The following is an 11,886-nucleotide window of genomic DNA, read 5'->3' on the forward strand; positions in this document are numbered from 1 at the left end:
TTTGTAGTGTGAGGGATTGACAACTACTTATACTTTTTTTAAAAACCTGTTTTTATATAGGGGAGAATATGGGAAATAAATTAAAAGTCAACAAACAACATGTGTTAGAAGTAAATAGCTTCTAGTTTTTTTCTTTTTAAGTTTGTTGTGCATATTTGTTTTCTTACAAAGTAAATAGCATTGGGTAGTAGGTAAAGAGTTAAAAATGTATGGAAATATATTTCTTGCTCCTAATGCTAGAAGCAGATTGAGTTCTAGCCAATCAGATGAGTTCTAGCCAATGTATTATTTTGAATACCAATTGAACCAGAGTATCTGCATTAGAGTCCCATGTTGAATATGGTCACAAATCATCTATCTTGGTGGGGAGTCTTATTAAAATGCTGATTTTGATCCTGTGGGTCTCTGGTGGGGTCTAAGATCTGCATTTCTAAGAATCTCCCAAGTGATACTGATATTGCTGATTCATCCACACGCTTTGAGTAACAAGGGATCAGACAGAAGTAGTTTTAAGATGTGTGGCTTTGGGAATCTTAGCTGCCAGGATTGTTCCTTGATGATAACCATAAAGGAGGGACAAGACTGAGGTGAATCCCTTTTTCACTTCTGAGTGCAAATAAAACAGTGCGCATTGGAGATGGCTGATTCTACCCTAAGTCTATTCAGAAGACGAGGTTCTGATTTCCACCCCAGAGCTTCCTCTGTGAACCTGAAGAACCCAGGCCTAAGGTGACATGGAGTAGCAAGTAAGACCATATCTCATCAGTTGGCCTGAAGCTCCCCTTGATAGGTGGCAGGTCCTCCTTGGATCTTCTCTGGCTCTGTAAATCTTGTCAAGTCTGATTTTTCTGATGCTAGACTCTGTGAGTAGGAACAACAGCTGTGCAAATTCCAGTCTTTTTCACAATGCCTTTATTTCCATTTTACTCTCTCAAAACACACTGACCCTACTTTGAATGATTTCATCTCTGCTAATAGTTGTGCTACTGTACCATCATATTGCATATCTTCTATGTATAGGACAGGGAAGAGTCTGATCTGGTTCCCAGTCATTCTGAGCCTCAATATCCAAAATATTTGGGGAGGAATGTTAGATACTATATATTTTCATTTTTTGATACAATATCTGATGTAATGGGGCAAAAGCACTAACATTGTGCCCGAAAGATCTGGATATAAATTTCTGTGCAGTGCGTTTAGCTAGTTAATTATTATACTTTGAGTGCTGTGAACCTCAGTTTAAAGTAGTAGCAAAAATTCCTACCTTTAGACATTGTGGGAAAGACAAAGCAAATAACATGATTGTTATGGTTTATATATGAAGTTTCCCCAAAAAATCTCATGTGTGAGACCATGCAAGAAAGTTCAGAGATGAAATGATTGGGTTATGAGAGGCTTAACCTAATCAGTGCATTAATCTGCTTTTAGAGATTACATGATTGGTAACTGTAGGCAGGTAATATGTGGCTGAAGGAGGTGGGTCATTGGGAGCATGCCTTTGGGATTTATATATTGTCCTTGGTGAGTGAGAGCTCTCTTTCTCTGTTTCCTGGTGCCATGTCCTGAGCTGATTTCTGCTGCCATGCTTTTCTACCGCATTCTTCTGCTGTGATGTTCTCTCTCACTTTCAGCCCACAGCAATGGAATCAGCCATCTATGGACTGAGACCTCTGAAACCATGAGCCCCCCAAATAAATTTGGCTTCCTCTAATTTTTCTCATCAGGTCTTTTTGTCATAGTAGCAAGAAATCTGATAAAAACAGTATTATTATATTTTATATAATGTTATATTTTAAGATATATTTTTGTAGTACTGGGGATGAAACCCAGGGTCTTGAGCATTATTGTACTATATTTTAAGATTAAAGATACCAAAGAAAGAGAAAGGCCTAGGTCCCAGATACCCTTGTAGCAGTTATGAGGGCAGGAAAGACATCATTTTTATCTTTTTACAATCAGTCTTCCTAAAGTATGGCTCAAGAACAAGTCATCAGAATCACCTGGAATGTTTGTTTTTTAAAATTGATTTTATTTTTTTTTAATACATGACAGCGGAATCCTCTAGCCCAATTTGAGCTTTAACTAAATCTGAATCCCTAAAGGAGGGCCAGGATTCCATATCTAGTAATCTGCATTTTAAACCAGCTCCTTAAATGATTCTTATGAATACTGAAGTTTTAAGAGTGAAGCTGCTGCTCCCACCAATGGGAGTTGATTGACTTCTGCTGGGTTAGGCTTCAGGCCAACCAAGGTGGGATTTCACCCCGCTCCCTTCATGCCCAAACCCCAAATGCTAATCTTCTAAACTTCTCCAAGATCCAGTCCCAGTTTGATTTCCCACAATCTTCCATTTGTAAGTTCCAACCCCTACTCTGGTTTTCCCATATCTATCTCTCATTCTTGACCTTCTTCTGTGCACCCTTCCTCTAATACTCAGCTTTCAGCCTTCTTCCAGGTTTCGCTCCCACAGTGTATCCTCAGGGCCCTCAGAATCACTTCTCAGACAAGTTTTGACTATCCCTGGGGAGTGGTTATTACACTTTTTATTATTAAGCTAGCACTTAGCTTCAATACATTCCACGAGTCAGCCCTGTCAAGGGAAAAGAAAAAAAAAAGCCTCAGCAACAAGTCAAGTCTTGTAGGGATCATCCCTTTACCATGAAAGAAGGTTCCATGACAACTTGCCCTAGTCCAGGTGTTTGCTGGGAAGCCACTAGGACTACCACAATGAGCACATAAGTGGCTCACAGCTCTCTTCTCCTGACTTGTTTCAGAAGAAAATCCTAAACTTGAGGGAGTTCCAGAGGCAATCCAGAGCAGAGTAATACCCATTCACTTTCACCACCCTAGAACAGGGGAAACTGGGGAATCACTCAAGGCAGTCAATATCACTTCAGGGAGTTTCACCCACATCAAGCCTTAGTGGTGCTCTTCTTCCTTAGCTTTCACAGAAAGAAATATAAGTTGGTTAAGTGAGGCTTTGTCTCCCAGAGAAGTTCCAATATGACTTCTACTGGCTTTGCTAGCAGATGTACATTAGCTGAGTTCTAGTTAGTCTAGCTATTGAATCAGATCCTTAACAGAATCCAGTTGGCTTATCCCTCTGGAATCATTTCCTAGCATATGTGTGTGTATTCCTGAGGCTATGAGAACACTTGAGAGTGTAGATTTTATTTGAAATGACATTCATTTCTCTTCTCTTTTCATGATGTCTCAATAGGAAGGTACTACAATCCTCTTCATTCCTTTAACTCTTATTGGTTCTTTTTAGTTATACATGACAGTAGAATCCATTTTGTTCTAATTCAGTACCCAGTACCTTTCCTTCCCCTTCCCTCCCCTTACACCCTGTTCCCTTCCCTCTATTGATCTTTCTGCCATATATCTATTTTTTTTTTAAAGTTAACTTCTTGTCGATGTACACGATGGTGAGACTCCCTGTGGTATATTCATATATGTACATAGGAAAGTTAGGTCAGATTCATTACACTGTCTTTCGTTTTCTGATCTCCCCTCCATTCCCTTCATTCCCCTTTACTCTACTAACTTCTACCCCCCCATTGTGGGTTAACCTCCACATATCAGAGAAAACATTTGGCCTTAGGTTTGGGATGATGAATTTATTTCACTATCATCTTCTCCAGTTTCATCCATTTAATGGAAAATGCCATAATTTCATTCTTCTTTTTTAAAAAAGTTTTTTAGTTGTAGATGGACATAATGGCTTTATTTTATTTATTTATTTTTATGTGGTGCTGAGGATCGAATCCAGTGCCTCACACATGCTAGGCAAGCGCGCTCTACCACTGAGCCACAACCCCAGCCCCAATTTCATTCTTCTTTAAGGTTAAGTAATATTCCGTTGTGTATATGTACCACATTTTCTGTATCCATGCATGTTGAATGGTACCGAGGTTGGCTCTATAGCTTAGCCATTGTGAATTGAACTGCTATAAAAACATTTTTGTGGCTGTGTCACTGTAGTATGCTCATTTAAACTCCTTTGGATATATACTGAGGAGTGGTATAACAGGGTCAAATGGTGGTTCCATTACTAGTTTTGGGGGGTCCTCTTCATTCTTTACCAAGTGAAACAATAGTTACTTAATGTAGATTTCTTTTATTGGTTGGCATTAAAATGCTGACCTGAAGTTTTGCTTAGATTAGGAGTTGGCGATTCAATTGGCATGACTGTTTTATTTTTTTCTTAAATACTGTCACTGGAACAAAGCCACACACGTTTATTTATGTTTTATCTAAGGCTGCTTTCCAACTAAGGTAGCAAGAGTTGAATTAGTTGTGGAATAATGCTATGGCCCTTAAAGCCTAAAATTTACTACTTGACTTTTTACAGAAAAAATTTGGAAGCCCTCTTTGATTATAAACATCTAGAGATCATGATCAGGTACACCTAGGTTGCTTTGTAAAGAGTGCAGCACAATTCTACATACTTAATACGTACATCCTAATGTGTTTGATGATTTCCAGAACTGAAGTACTTTACAATTTTTATATGGAAGGGAAAGAAATTAAAGAATCAAAAATGTTTACCATTATGATCTTGAATAATGGGATTATGGACCAGTTTAATTTTCTTCTTTTTTCTTTCTGGGTTTCCTAGATGTCTTTCAGTAACTGTTTTTTACTCACATACTCACACACACTGAAATACATCACAGCAAGTCTCCTGACTCATAGGCTATTATGTGGGATCTAATTCTTTAAACAAAAAAGGTCTAAACAATGTGGAAATTATTCTTGCTAAGTCAATGTGGAGATGAGAAAAAAGAAAAAAATCTTTTTTTTTTAGTTGTAGATGGACACAATATCTTTATTTGTTTATTTTTATGTGGTGCTGAGGATTGAACCCAGTGCCTCATACGTGTGAGGCTGGTGCTCTGCCACTGAGCTACAGCCCCAGCCCAGAAAAATCTTTTTCATAATCAAATTGTAAATAAATTAAATTAATAATATTCAAAAGTCTTTTTCTTAACATTGTGCCCCTGTGATAAATATTTATGATGATCTGTTAATCTAAAGAAAAACTTATGGATTGAAATTATTCTATAACATATTTTACAATGCTAAATTCAAGCCACAATCCTTAGTAGGTACTAGGCAATCATATTTCTTATGTTACTATTGATGAGCTTTGTATTAGTCAGGACTTTGTGTTTGCAAATGACAGAAAGCTGACTCAAATAACTTAACCCCAAAAGACAAGGCATTTATTGGCACATATACTCATGCCACAGGAAGTATGTAGGAGCATCTGGAACCAGCTCAGGTGCCCTCAGTTTTCCCTGTTTCTACCTCTGCTTACTTCCTTGCATGGAAATCATTCTTTCAAGACAGCTTGTTAGGACTAGCTTGAAAAACCACGGAAGGATTCTGATGGGCTTGGCTTGAGTCATATGCTTACTCCTGGTTGGGGGAGGAGAGATGGATACATACTCTGCTAGACAGAGTGGGTAAGGGGAGAAAATGAGCACCTGTCACCAGAATCAGTGCAGGTGAGGAGTTCCAGTCACAAGGAGATTGTTACAGAGTGAAAGACACTGTGATAGGCATCTAACTATAGATACAGTGTCTGAACACATTAAGAGAGACTGGATACTATACACAGAGTTCATCTAATAGAGTTAATCTCAGAAAATCCATGTTGTTTAAAATATTCATACTCCAGCTATCAAATGCCACTGAAATAGAGACCTCCGCTCCCTTCTTCACCCTTTCCTTGATGAAAAATGAAATACACTTCTGTATCTCTTCCTCCAGCATTTTGCTCTCTATCCTGCCAGTTAGATTCCACTCTCATTTATTCTGTCCTCTATTCAGGAGGAAAGGGAAGTTTGAATCATTCCCCTAAGAATCTACTCTGGTGTGGCTAAGAGTCATCCTCACAGAGTCCAAGTCAGTAGGTGCCACCCAAGTGGGGCCTATGAACTTTCATTTCTAACAAGCTACCAAGTAATAGTGATGCTGTTGATCCATGGACTATACTTTAAGTAGCACTGATAAATTCCATGCTTCAAAATTTACCTTTGTATAGTAACCTCAAACATAAGTAGGCTTTCACCCAGGGACAATTTGGCCCCCAAGAGGACATTGGTAATGTCTGGAAGCATTTTGGATTGCCACAGATTGAGGGGTAGGGGAAGGTACTACTGCATCTAGTGGATAAAGTCCAGGGATGCTGGTAAGCATCTTACAATGCACAGGAAAGCTCCCCAAACAAAAAAAAATTATCTGGAACAAAATGTCAATACTGAGTTCATAACCCACTTGAATCAAAGTGTGAAATATGATATGTCAAGAACTATGTAATGTTTTGAACAACCAACAATAAAAAATTAAAAAAAAAATACTGTATAGGGTGAAGAAACCCCATTTTAGGTCTTAGAGCCATAGGATGCTAACCCACAGGCCAAAGATGAAATTTGCAGAGTATCATTTAGCCTCTACCATATCCTAAAAGGAACAAGAAGAAAACATAACAAGTATAATCCAACCTACTCAGGGAGACTGAGGCAGGAAGATTGCAATTTAACAATTTAACAAGATTCTGTATCAAAATAAAAATCAAAAAGGGCTGGTGATGTAGATCAGTGGTGGAGGACTTGCCTAGCATGAATAAGACTCTGGGTTGTATCCCCACTATCACACACACACACACACACACACATTCTCTCTCTCTCACACACACATTCACACAAAGGAAGCAGATTATAGTACAGTCACCTTAATATCTACTGTCTTATACTGTTCATATCTCCTTATATTAACATCTTGGCCGCTGGAGGTATGTAATCTTGGCCGCTTGCAATCTTCTGATCTCATCTAACCTCTTTATTTTATAGCTAAGGAAGGAGCTGCCATATGAATCAAAAGATTTGTCTAAGGTTCAATACGGAAACAAGACTTGGAATATACAGTGTCTATGACAGTAATCACAATGCCAGTGTACATCAATATACACAAGATATGTGGATGCTCTCTGGTAAGTTCAGTTATAGCTATATTATTCATTCATTTATTTATTCTTTCAGCATTTGTTCCTTATATACAGGGTTCTTATTTGCACACACAGAATTGAATACTTATACACATAAATCAAAGGTTCTCATATATTACCTAAGAATAGCATTGGACACATGACATGTTTGGCTCATGATATTTATTTAACATCCCCTCCAAATGCTTAGAGATAGAGATGTTCCAGCAACAAGTTCTATTTTTGAAATACCAAATTGAAGCTTGGAACTTGTTATGAGACCGGATGGCTCTTCCATCTAGCGATGCAGAGTGAAAACAGCTGGCCCTTTAAATTGTGTGTACTGAGGCCAAACCATTTCTCTGCCCTTCAAAGAAACTTTGCACCATAGGAATATTTTTTATATTTATCACTTTAACATTTAAATAATCATAGGAAGATAAATTAAGAAAAAGAAAGAAAAGGGAAAATGAGACACAACCACCAAAACCCACAAAACAAACAAAAAGCAAACAAAAAAATTCAAAATAATCATGCTTGAGTGATGCTTCTCAATCTGAGGTTGGGAAACTATCGCCTGGAAGTCATATCCAGTTCTTCACCCATTTTTTTTTTTTTTGCAAATGAAGTTTTACTGGAACCCAGCCACGCCCATTCCTGTACACATTTTTCATGGCTGCTTCACAGAGTTGAACACTGTGACAGAGACCCTAAGGCTGGCAAGGCTTAAAGCATGGACAATCTGGTCCTTTGCAGAAAAGTTTTGCTGACCCTGCTTTTAATCATGTATTAACTTGGACCATATAAAATCACAAACATTTGGCAATTTTGACCTATCCCTTCATATGATTCATTCTAAATAGCAAAGGATAGCAATTCCACCAAAAACAGCATTTGTCTTCTTGCAAGTTCAAACTTGCAGTGGTTCTTGGGGCTCACAACAGAATCTCCCAATAGTCATGCTCATCAATAAAATTACTTGCTCATATACAAAAATTAATAAAATGAAATAAAAACCATCTATCCTTTTCACAGAAAATGGGCAAAGAGTAAACTGCCCCACAGGAATTTCTATAGAAAGATTTTTTAGTTCTCTATGGACACAGATCCACCCTGCTCTATCTATAGGTCTCTCTCAACTGCAGCTAGTTATTCATCAGGACATTTTATTAGCTCCCTCTGCCCATCCCATCTTCTGCAAATACTTTAATGTCTAAGCTACACTTGAAAATAGCACAGATATGTTGCCTAATGTGGTTCATTTTGCAAGTCATTGCTAATATAATAAACTGCTCAGATGGCCTCAAGTTACACCAACCCAGAGCTGTCAATTTCCATTTTGTATAAATTTACAGCATTGTAAAGGAAAAGAGCATAGGTGTGGGACTTAGGCCAACCTGCTTTGCCTTGCACTGCCTCTTACCAAATGTGTGGACTCAGGTGAGTTTGGTAGTTTCAATGAGCCCCACTTTCTTTAACTGTAGAATGGAGTTGCCAGCCAGGATCAGTACTAGGGTAAGGCAAATGAGATACAGAAGGCACAAATTTAAGGAGGCACTCATTTTCAGGTGCCTGCTGTGTACTAGGATGATTCTGAGAGCAAGTGCTTCCTTAAATCTTGCTTCCCTCTCCAGTCTCAGCCCTGTTGCCAAGTTTCTCTTATCTGGCTGAAAAATTCCTCATCTCTTTATCAGCTCAGGTGCCTGGTGCCTCTTCATAACCTGAAAACCATCTCTTGGATGACCCTTTAATAACTAAAGGATAAATGACTCATAAAAATCATAACATTACACCCTCCCAAAGATGTTTGCTTCAAGAAAGGATTAAAATCTTAATTTTAAAAGCACTGAAGGAGGATTTCAGGTATGATTTAGTAGAACAGAATATTGCAGGAGACCTGCAACCTCTGGGGATCCAAAAAATCATATCAATTGGCAGGAAGTGTCTAATCTCATCCTGCATGTCTAAGCACATAAGCTTGTAGCCACAGAGACACTGATGCATTCTTCAAGACTGAGTCTTGAAGATTGGCTAAGTATTCAAATTAATATTCTTTCTTAGTCCTTTTTTTCCTTCTCCAAAAATGACTTGAAATGGACTCATGTGGCAGTCAGCCTCCAAGATTGCTTCCAAAGATTCTTCTCTCATATTCTTAATGCTCATATGTAGTCAGAACTGTCCTACATTGAATTGGGGCTAGTCTTTGTCACTGATAGAATATGGTAGAGGGGAGGATATGTGGCTTCCCAGACTAGCACATAAAGAAAATGTGCCTAACCATCTCATTCTCTTAGATCACTCACTCTTAGGGAAGTCAACCACCATGGCATGAGGACACTTATGCAGCCCTGTGAAAAGAATCACATGGAAAGGGGAATGAGGCCTCCTAACAACAGCTAGCACCAATTTAGGAGCCATCTTGAAAGTGATCATCCAGTCCTAATGAAGTCTTTGAATGACTGTAGCCTCAGCTGACATCTCACTCCAATTTCCTGAGTGATCCCAAGAACCAGCCCAGTCAACTGTTCCAAAATTCCTGACCCCCAGAAAAGCCAAGAGAGAATACATGCTTATTGTTGTTTTGTAGTATTGTTTTTAGTAACACAGCAATACAACTAGAATTCAGGGGAAAACTTCCTTAAAATAAGTAAGGAAAGAACACAATAGGGAAATGATCAAAAGACTTGAGAAGATACTTCATAAAAAAACAACATCCAACTGTTCATGGATAGGCAGAACTAACATCATCAAAATGGCAATATTACCAAAAGTTCTCTATAGGTTTAATGCAATGCCAATCAAAATCCCAANTCCAAATGACAAATAAGCATGATAAAAGCTGTTTGACTTTATTAGCTATCAGCAAAAGAAGGATAGAGACCACACTGAGATGCCACTGTACACCCAATGTAAAGGCAGTAATGAGGAAGACAGAAATACTACTTAGCAAAGATGTGAAGAAACTGGACAGCATGCTGTACTACAGTGAGGCTGTTACCATGATTGTGTGCACATAGGTCAGGCCTAGGTAAAATGGAAACAGAAAGCACTGAGTGCTCCTGAAGCTGCCAGCCAGGGTCTGGACTTGGACATACTACTTTGGAAAATGCTTTGTAGGTGTCTGCTAAAGCTGAAAGCTGAACCAGCAATGCCACTCTACTCTGGGATACAAATCTAACAATATTTGCATATATATATATATATATATATATATATATATACACACACACACACACACACACATGGATTAGAGGTTTTTATATTAGCACTATTCATAAAACAAAAACTAGAAACTACTTGATGTCTGCAGCAATAGAATGCATAAACATATTGTGGTATATTTACACAACAGAGGGCCATATAGCCATAGAATCAAATGAGCTGCAACTATACACAACAACAGGGACATGCCTCACAGACCTCATGTTGAGCTTCTGAGGGGTTGGTGATGGTCTTTCAGCATTTTGTAGTCTGGATGCTGGTTACACAGGTGTGTTCAGTTTCTGCACATCTGCCTAACTATAAAAAGAAGAAAAAAAAGATTTGGAAAGCACCCCATTTTCTATGATGTGTTAAGAAGGTAAGACTCTCAGTTCAGTTCATGACCTCTAAAGTTGTAAAGTTCAGGCTCAAGGCAAAATCACGTTTGGCTGTCTACTCCTTAATACAACCTGAGGGCAAAATCCAGCCAACCATCTCTTTTTGTAAATAAAGTTTATTGGGGCATGGCCACGCCCACTTATGCTTTATCTATGGTTGCCCCCTCCTGGCTCCAGTGAAGTTGCGAAGTTGTTAGTGTCCTCAAGGCTCACAAAGCCATCTGCCCTGATTGAGAAACTTCAGATGCTGCTGGGACTCTCACCCCTGTATTCCCTGTATTCCCTCTTCCCCCTTCTTCCCCTTGCTTGTGTGTACACATTGTGTACTTTTCCAAGTGCAGACAAGCCCTCTGATTTTCCTGATAAAGAACAAGTCAGGCCAGCTCAATGCTCACCATTGCCCTGCCTCTGTTATATGTCTGAACTGTTGATTGGGACAAAACCCAGGTGTTCCTCTGATGGGCACCATGAAATGGAATGATCAGATTGTTCATTTGGCTCATCACTAAAGTGCTCCCGAAGACAAGATTGAATTTGACAACAATGGCAATTTAGGGCATGCAGAACACCTGCACAGACTCAAGCTACTTAAGTGGAAAGAGACCTGTAAGTACAGAATTTTTGGAAAAGAATATTTAGAGACGTTTTGATTACTAACTTCAGCTCTTTTCCAGCACATGATCACAGATGGGGTCTGGATTCCCATGGCTTTGTTTTTAGTTAAGAGTATGTGACACATGCCAGGTGTTTGGCAATTACTTAAGTCTTGCTGAACGTGGTCACTTATGTGGAAATATCAAAATCATTCACTGAATCAAGAAAATTGTCCCTGACAGACATGTTTGAGATATTCTTTTTTCTGAGGTACTTTTCTCTCCCACCATTTATAATCAGCTATCTTTGAGGTATCATTTTTCCTTAAGAAGGGACATACTGAAGATGAAAAAGACAAGTTTGAGAGGATTGTCTGATATTAAAACCCTAGGTTTCAAATGAAAAATTTGGCTCTTTTCTGCATTTTTCCAGACTTGCTCAGTGACCCTGGGCTTAACTTATATGTTCTTCTATCCATAAAAAAAATAAAAATTTTTAAGTTTGCATTCAATCATTTCTTCAATCAATCTGTTGAATGATTGTTGTCCTTGAAGTTCTTTGGTGAAACAGATGATGGAATTTTAAAATTATCTTCTGTGACAAGGGCTAGTTCATTTCCACTTTCAGTATTTTGTGATTAAAATAGTAAACATTTATGTTCCTACTTGCTGCTAACATCTATAGTATTTTTGAGTCATG

Source organism: Marmota marmota, unplaced genomic scaffold, assembly GCF_001458135.2.
Source record: "Marmota marmota marmota unplaced genomic scaffold, marMar, whole genome shotgun sequence".
Classification (NCBI taxonomy): Eukaryota; Metazoa; Chordata; class Mammalia; order Rodentia; family Sciuridae; genus Marmota; species Marmota marmota.